The sequence below is a fragment of the Balaenoptera ricei genome, chromosome 2, assembly GCF_028023285.1.
Source record: "Balaenoptera ricei isolate mBalRic1 chromosome 2, mBalRic1.hap2, whole genome shotgun sequence".
In the NCBI taxonomy this organism is placed as follows: Eukaryota; Metazoa; Chordata; class Mammalia; order Artiodactyla; family Balaenopteridae; genus Balaenoptera; species Balaenoptera ricei.
The window spans coordinates 124,969,946-124,979,007 of record NC_082640.1 but is presented as its reverse complement, the minus strand read 5'-3'; positions in this window follow the sequence as shown (position 1 = coordinate 124,979,007).

Here is a 9,062-nt window from a genome sequence, read left to right as displayed (position 1 = left end):
GGAAACAAACTAAGTGTCCATCAATGGATGAATGAATAAAGAAGTTGTGGTATGTGTGTGTGTGTGTGTATATATATATATATATATATATATATATATATATATATATATATATATACATACATACACACACACACACAATGGATTATTGTTCTGCCATTTAAAAATGTGGAAATCCTATCATTTGCAACAACATGGATGGACCTTGAAGACGTTATGCTAACTGAAATAAGTCAGACAGAGAAAGACAAATACTGTATGATCTCACTTATTTGTGGAATCTACAAAAAACAAACAAACATAACAAACAAACATAAAAAAAGAACTCAAAGAAAAAGAGATGAGACTTGTGGTTAGCAGAGGTGAGAGTCAGGGGAGGAAGAACTGGAGGAAGGTGGTCAAAAGGTACAAACTTCTAGTTACAAGATAAGTAAGTACTAGGGATGTAATGTACAACATGATGACTATAGCTAACACTGCTGTGTGATATATAGGAAAGTTGTTGACAGTAAACCCTAAGAGTTCTCATCACAAGAAGAAAACATTTTTTTGTTTTTTTCTCCATTCTTTTCTTTATGCTTTATCTATATGAGATGATGGACGTTAGCTGAACCTATTGTGTTAATCATTTCACAACAAACCTGAATCAACCATCATGCTGTATGCTTTAAACTTATTCAGTGATATATGTCAATTATTTCTCAATAAAACTGGGGAGGGAGAAAGAAAATATGGTATGTATGTAGGTATGTATATACATGTATATGTGTATGTATATATGTATATACATGTATAAATACATGTGTGTGTGTATATATATATATATATATATATATATATATATATATATATATATGAATATTATTCAGCCATAGAAACAAGGAGGACTTCCCTGGTGGCGCAGTGGTTAAGAATCCGCCTGCCATACTCTGTTTTCTCTGGGGTGCAGTAAGCCACCCCACCCTGGAGGGGGAAGAGGATGTAAAATTCTAATAAGATGCTTTTTTTTTTTTAAGAGGACATGGGCTTTCCACTTAGCCTGAGAAGAAATCCAGGGCTAATTACGATCTAAAACCTGGGTTTGCAAGACATACTCATTAAAAAGAATTAATATTATTTAGTGGGGGGTGGAGACAGGAAAAAGAAGGTGATCTAAAGAAAACTACTGCAATTGAGCGCAAAATACAGCCAAAGTCCAAGAGTGAAAATGGGGTTAGTTCTCAAATCTAACATAAGGAAGCGTACCACTGCATCTGGGAAAGAAAAAAAAAGGCAGTTCTTCAATTTTGAGAGCAATTTATCAAATGCGTCTTTATATAAAGGACATTGAACAATATATCAGACATTCTTTCCAAAAGAAGTTTTAATAAAAGATAAAGAAAGAAAATAAAAAAGAATCCGCCTGCCAGTGCAGGTGATACAGGTTCGATCCCTGGTCCGGGAAGATCCCACATGCCGCAGAGCAGCTAAATCCATGCACCACAACTACAGAGCCTGTGCTCTAGAGCCCGCAAGCCACGACTACTGATGCCCACGTGCCTAGAGCCCGTGCTCCGCAACAAGAGAAGCCACAGCAATGAGAAGCCCGCGCACCACAACGAAGAGTAACCCCGCTCACCGAAACTAGAGAAAGCCTGCGTACAACAACGAAGAGCCAACGCAGCCAAAAAATAAAATTAAAAAAAAAAATACGGATCTTTATATTAAAAAAAAAGTTCTCATCACAGTAAAAAAATGTGTAACTGTGAGATGATGGATATTAACTAAATAGGCAAATTCTTAGAGACAGAAAGTAGCGCTTTCCTCTTTATAGGGAAAGGAAGGGGACACAACTGGGGAGAGGGTCATAGGGGGTGATTGTTAATGTTCTATTTATTAATTGTATGATAGGTACGTGGATATTTTCAGTATATTTTTATACTTCTATTATATATTACATATTTATAATAAAAGCACAGTGTTATAGAAGCAGTGTTATGGAAGGTGTACTTAAGCCCAAACTGACAATCAGATAAAGATTCTCAGAGAAGCCTAGACACAACATACAACACTATACAATACGTTCCAAGAGGTTAAAACCTCTGTACCAATCTGGCAATAGTAGGTGTTCAATACCTGCTGAATTTTTTTAAAAAGCTCACGGCTACCACTGGAAGAAAATTTAATATCTAAGAAGACCTGGATTCAGATACAAAAATCTAGGAGGTGATACTCACTTTATAAAATATTTCACAATAGAACTCCTGTATAAAACAAGCTCTTCCGGTGAATTTAAGTTTTGATGTGATATGTAAAGATATAATTTGCTTCAACTTTGAATAATAAACCTACATCATAGAATAAAATATAGGATAAGAGTTAAAGCCCTGAACTTTGGAATCCCACAGCCCTAAAATTGATTTCCAGTCGTGTTACTTAGAAGTTATTTGACCTTGAGCAAATCCTTGACCTCTCCTGGTTGGCTTATATGTAAAACAGGGATGATAATAGCACGTATTTCACTGAGTTGTTATGAGTATTAAATTAGATAACGAATGTTAAGCCACTAGTCTTGTGCTTAGTAAGTGGTTTCTCTAAAAAAGTAAAAAAAAGAAAAAAAAAAGTATTACCAAAGGAATAATGTCTTACCACTCATTATTCAACTCTTTCACTCTCTGTATATAACACATTGTATGACCAGGAGTCATACAATGTGACTCTTGGTCATACAATACATAACACATTGTATGACCAGGAGTCATTGTATGACCAGGAGTCATATACAGGAGTGTATGTTTAAGAAACGGCTGGCTAGGATTAATGCTGCAGTCTATAATGGATAGGATAAGGATAACTAACCACCTCTGGAAGCCCTGCCCTAACAGCCCATCTGGGCTTCCTACAAATTTTGAATTGACCATGAGTTTTGACTTTAAGGAATAAGATTGCTCCATGAGTTCGAGAATTCATGGGGCTCTGCTCTCAAGTTTTTTAAAATTAAAAGTAAGCAAGATCCAGAACCCAGAGATGGGACCAATGAGCGCCCAAAGCCCATGGTTGTCAGCGTCCACGCTGTTTCCAAACAACCGGAGCTAAAGAATTTTAAGAGAAGACGACCTGTGGGCACATCAGTGTAGCAGAACCATTTTGAGTCAGTGTGGATGATGGGCACAACCCTAGATATATTTCATTCATCTTGTTTAAATCCCTAAAAAGTAAATTCTTTTTTATGGAGAAAGAAACGTGTGACACTGAAGGAGGTCACTGGGTGTGACATGCAGAGTATGGTAGCGGGTCATGTAAGCAGATTTCTCGGTCCAGGGCTTTTCCCAGTGCTTTCTAAATCGGCTTGCTGAGAATTCCCTCTGTCTTCCCAACTAGATAAATGAGGATCATAATGCATTAGGATTGTGAGAATTAACAGAAGGCTGTATTTGGCGATTTGACTACTGAGCAGCAAACTAGGCTAGAAGTACCATTAGTAACACTGAGTTGAGAAAAGACGTAATAAACCGCAGAGTCCTACTCAGAATGTGGGAATGAAGTTTTGCCTCTTTTTCCCTACTGTTTGGTGTTGTATTCCCATAAGAAGGTTAACTGTTTTAATAGCAGTTACACCCACAGAGGAAAACAGAACTGAATGGTGGATGCTCTGATAACCTCTGTATGAAAAAAAGGGCCACAGCCTCTGCTAAAGGAGTCACCAGTCATTCAGGAGGGAGGCAGCTGTGGAGGAAACAGTCTTGTCTCTAGGACACACCAACTATCAGGATAATCTGAGGGTTACTGCTGTCTGCAGCTGAGTGCTTGTGAAGTTGACAAATAGCCTGTGTGTGTGCTGCTTGTGTGACTGAAAAGAGACAAGACGGTAAAGTCATAAGCGCCAAGAGTGACCCTTCCCAAGACACCCATTATTACGCAAGGCCATTATCAGCCCAATGATTCCCACACATACAGTAAAATTCACTGTTTTATTAACACAGTGGATTTTATGAAATCCTAACAGAGTAGTGAGGAAAGTAGATTTCCTTTTGTTTTCCTCTTGTACCTGTCATCATCTCTGCAAAAACAACTGTGCCTGCCATTGTGATGGTAAGACCATCAGAATACCTGCAGGTACTAATCTTGCCTTTTTTGGAAATGGAAGCAGTTGCTATATTATGCAGAATAGGTAGAAGCCTATCTGGAAAGGGCACTTGGAAAGAACAAATTTTTACTTTCCTTGCTGAGGACGACATAATAGTACAATAGTTAAAATTTGTAGAGCGTTTTACAATTTTAAAAGCATTTTTCTTAAACATTATTTCATCTAATCTTCAAAATATTTCTCTTCTGTGTAACCGGTGCCAAGTTCCTTAACTCTCAGAAGTTTAGTTCCCTCATCACAGAATTGTTTTGAGGATAGAAAAGGAAGAGTGCATGCATGTAAAGTGTTTAGCCCCATGCCTGCGGTGAAATATCACTGAATCCTAGTTCTCAGCCCTTCGCCACACCAGCCTTCAACATGAAGTCACTCAGCTCCTGAGGACCAGATCTTGGTCCAGAACCCGAGTCTTCAGACTGCCCTGTTGTGCAAAGGAAAGCAAAAGAGAAGGGAGAGCGTTCTACACCCGTCATGCGCATATGCTTGATCTCATGCCCATGCTTCATTGGATCCAACTGGTCAAACAGTAATTAGGATTGACACAATTTAAAGAAAAAGAAGTTCATCTTAGTTCATCTCTCTTTACATCCCCAACCTTCTCACAGCTTGCCTGTAAGTTTCCTTTATTCCAGTTTGGGGTCTAAAACATTAAATGAAATGAAAAATAGTTCCGCATTAGACTCTCAACTGGAGAGAGATTATCTTTAAAGCATTCACATAAAGAAAGGGACTATGAGATAGCCAACTCTGTAATTGAAATGAGAACAAATCACATTAAAACAAAAATTATTATTATTGACTGGGTTTTATTCTTAACACCAGCTAAGTAACTATGTGCAAGGTACAAAACCTTCATTTGTTGATATCTAAGATTAAAATCAATAAAATTGTCTATAATTTATACTTCTCAGGTTTGCCTCTCCATAGTAGATCAAACAGGAGTAATTAGGTTTCTACCTGACTAGCAGGAGGAGAAAACTGTTTCATTTGGGATCAAAATCTTCCTAGTGGATGGATTACACTTTCTTCCTTTACCTATCAGCATGGAGCAATTGCTTCTGTGTTTTATTTGGTTCAAAGTATCAAAATATCATCCTACAATTTTCAGTAGAAGGCTGTCACCAGAGTTAAAGTTTGATTCTAATTCTAGATTTAAGGCCTATTCTTCCCATTTCACTTTCTTCCATAGTTCTCTGCTGGATATCACATTTTATATGAGATAATATCAATCCTCCTAATTGTTGATGGCAGTTTTGCTTATTTTAATAACACACTGATAAGAATAGTAACTACACCTGCACCTGCACTTAAGAGTTTAGAAAATGTTTTCACACACATCATTTCATCTGATCCTTACAATTCAGTGAAGTAGAGAGTGCAGATGTTAATTTTACAAAAGAGGAAGGTGAGATTCAGAAAGGCCAAGTAACTTGCCTAAGATTTCCCAGTCAAATAGACCTAGAACTGTCATTACTACATTGAATCATGTCATTTCATGGTAATAAAACTCTTTAGCAGAGTACTGCAGGGCAAGACATCCTGTGTTATCTGGTCATGAAATTATAGCAACACACAAAGAAGTGCTTGAGCATGCCCCAAAATGCATATGTGTTACTTAGGTGACCAAAAGATGGCATTGATTGTTATCTTGCATATGCATTTATGCAATTCGCATATTAAATAGTGTATGCTATGAACTATCTTGATATTTTTTTAGTGATGGCTGCAATTTAATTTTTAATAAAAATAGCTTTTTTTCTGATTCTAAAAATGATACATGCTTCCTCCCCTTCTAATAAGACAGAAAAAAATAAAAAAATATAATATACCTGAAATTCCAGCACCTAGAGTAAACTTCTGCTCCTTTTAGAATCTCTCAAAGTGTGTGCGTATGCTTGTGTGTGCATGCACACACACACACACACACACACAAACACAGTGCTTTATACAGCTTTATATAAACAGCACTATGTAAAAAGCTACCTGACATTTTTTTATTCAACATCCTAAATATTTTTCCATGTCAATACGTGAGCTCTACTTAACCATTTTTAACTGTTGAGAGTATACAATGTAGAGATGTATCCTTTTTTTTTAATCTAACCCTCTATTAATGAACTTTAAAGCTATTTCCATTCTTTAATTTGCTATTACAAACTACACTGTGATGAAAATTTAGGATACATTCCTGAAAGTATTACTAAATCAGAGGGTATTCCAATTTAAAATTATGATACATATTGCCCTCTTGCCTTCTAGAAATGTTTCAACTTGTGCTCACATTGACAATGATTGAGGGCAAATTTCCCCACACTTTTTCACTGATGTCAGGTTTTGCCAAATAATTTTTATCTTTTCCAATCTGAATAATGAAAAATACCTCGTTATTGTCATTTGCATAATTTTGATAACTAGTGATGTCAAACATATTTAATATGTTTCTGTCCTATTTAATTTCTTCATTTTGACTTCCCTTTTTGGCTCTTTTTCTGTTTTTTATAGTTATATTTGTATTTATTAATTTATAGAAATATCTTATAATTAAAAAGTCAACCCTTTTATATGTTTCAGGTATTTTATCTTTATTTGTCTAACAATCTAGAATTTACTTTATTTTTTTTTAACAATCTGGAATCAACTTATTATTTTTTGCAGAGTTGCCAACTTGGAAAATGTTGTCATAAGGCCATTTATTAAATATGCCACTTTATCACATATTAAATTCACATATATTCCTATATCTAATTTAGATTTTCTCTTCTGAACCACTGATCCTTCTATACCTTCTATATCAATATCACACTACTATAATTTTTACGGAAGTTATATATTTACTATTTGGTAGTCACATACTCCCTTATCGTTTTTGTTTTATATAAATTTCCTGTATTAAGTTCATTTTGTCACCTCACATTCATTTCATTGAATTTCTGAATTGTTAGGGAATTGTTGAACCTAGAAAACACTTAAATATTTATCAGTAGGGAGTGGTTATATAAATTACATTCATCTATACTTACAGAATTATATATACAGCCATAGTAGTTGCATGGAAGAATCAATAAGATATAATTTAGTTTTTTAAAACAGGTCTCAGGATTTCTGCTTCTGATCAAATGGAATAGTCATACTTAACGCTATTCCTCTGAGTACAACTGAAAACCCTGAGCATTATAAATATATAAACAAACATAAGAAGACTCTGAAAGGCAGAGAGAAGGCAAACTGTCTAGAGACCTTGACATACATGGTATGCAGTCCCTGGATTTTCTTTTGCCTCATGTCCCGTACTCGGACATGAAGAAGGTGGCAACCTGGAAATGCCAACGGGTGCAGACAAAAAAAGACCCAGCAAAAGCCTTTTCTCTAACTAGAGTACCAGAAACACAGCAGACACAGAAATCTTTTAGACAGTAATTGCTCTACTCTAGCCAAACACGACAGAAAAAATTGCGATCCCACCTCCACTGACGCCAACCAGGTGCTAATAGGAAGCCTAGATTTCCACTCTTGAAATTGGAAATAACAGTGTGAGGTTTTCTCTGAGATTCAAACAAATCTCACTTAACTCTGAGAAGACAGAAAATATTCAACTATATTTCAGTGAAAACGAAGTACAACTATTATCATTTTCAATATTTCTTTCCCCAAAATGTTTGGGGGAAAGGAATGTAGTCTGTTAGCATTGTTATTGCTTCCTGTTTGGCTCTGTAAAGTTACTAGCAATTTAAAACAAAAAGAAAAAAAGGACAAAGATTTTAATAAGCTATAATTTTTTAAAACTTAAAAAGGATTGGGAGATTGGAATTGACATATACACAGTAGTATATGTAAATAGATAACCAACAAGGACCTACTGTATATCACAGGGAATACTACTCAATACTCTATAATGGCCTATATGGGAAAAGAATCTAAAAAAGAGTGGATGTATGTATATGTATAACTGACTCACTTTGCTGTACACCTGAGACGAACACAACATTGTAAATCAACCATACTCCAATAAAATTTTTTTTAAAAAAAGTATACAGGAATTTGTATGCTTACTTCTAAAACAATTCAGTGGAGGAAATTTTCAAAAACTTTATCCTGCTTCATAGCACTCTTGATAGAAAAAGGAATTCTTCTGGGATTGTATGTGGTGGAATTTAGAAACTAGATCACATCAATGCACAATGTAAGAGAAAGGGTAAACAAACAACTGACCCAGGACTCAGGAAGTGGCCCCTAAAATTTGACTGTCAAGATGCCCTATGATTCCTCTGAGGCACTTATGATCTTTGGGAGGCAAAACTCCGCACATAAAATTGGATAGTAAACACACACACACACACACACACACACAAAGAAAGCTACTTAGAGTATGAAGGAAATGCAAAGGCATGCATCTTAAGCCCTTAAAAATAAAAGTGAATTGAAGGAAATAAAACAAGATTATTATTATTCTATTCTATATACAATACAGTATACTATTATTCTAGGAGGTGATATTATGGGTAACTTTTTTCTTTCTGCTTTTATGTATTTTGTAAATTTTCTATAATGAATATGGAACATGTATTACATTTACAACAAAAAACTATTTTAAAACATGTAAAAAAGACACATAAGAAAAATTCCATGGGAAATATTGTATGAGATAACAGAGATGTATCTGTATGAAGAAGGTAGAAGATCAGCCTGACTGAAGTCCAAGGGCAATATAGCTGAGAAGTATATATAATAGAAAACGGTGGACTAATGTAGATTCTTGAACAGGGAGTATGTATCATAACGATGCTATAGGAGAGGCAGACTCTTCTGATAGAGATTAGAATACAGAGGAATAAAAACAAAAGGACTAAACAACATGGACCTACTGTATAGCACAGGGAACTATATTCAATACCTTGTAATAACATATAATGGAAAAGAATCTGAAAAGAATATGTGTGTG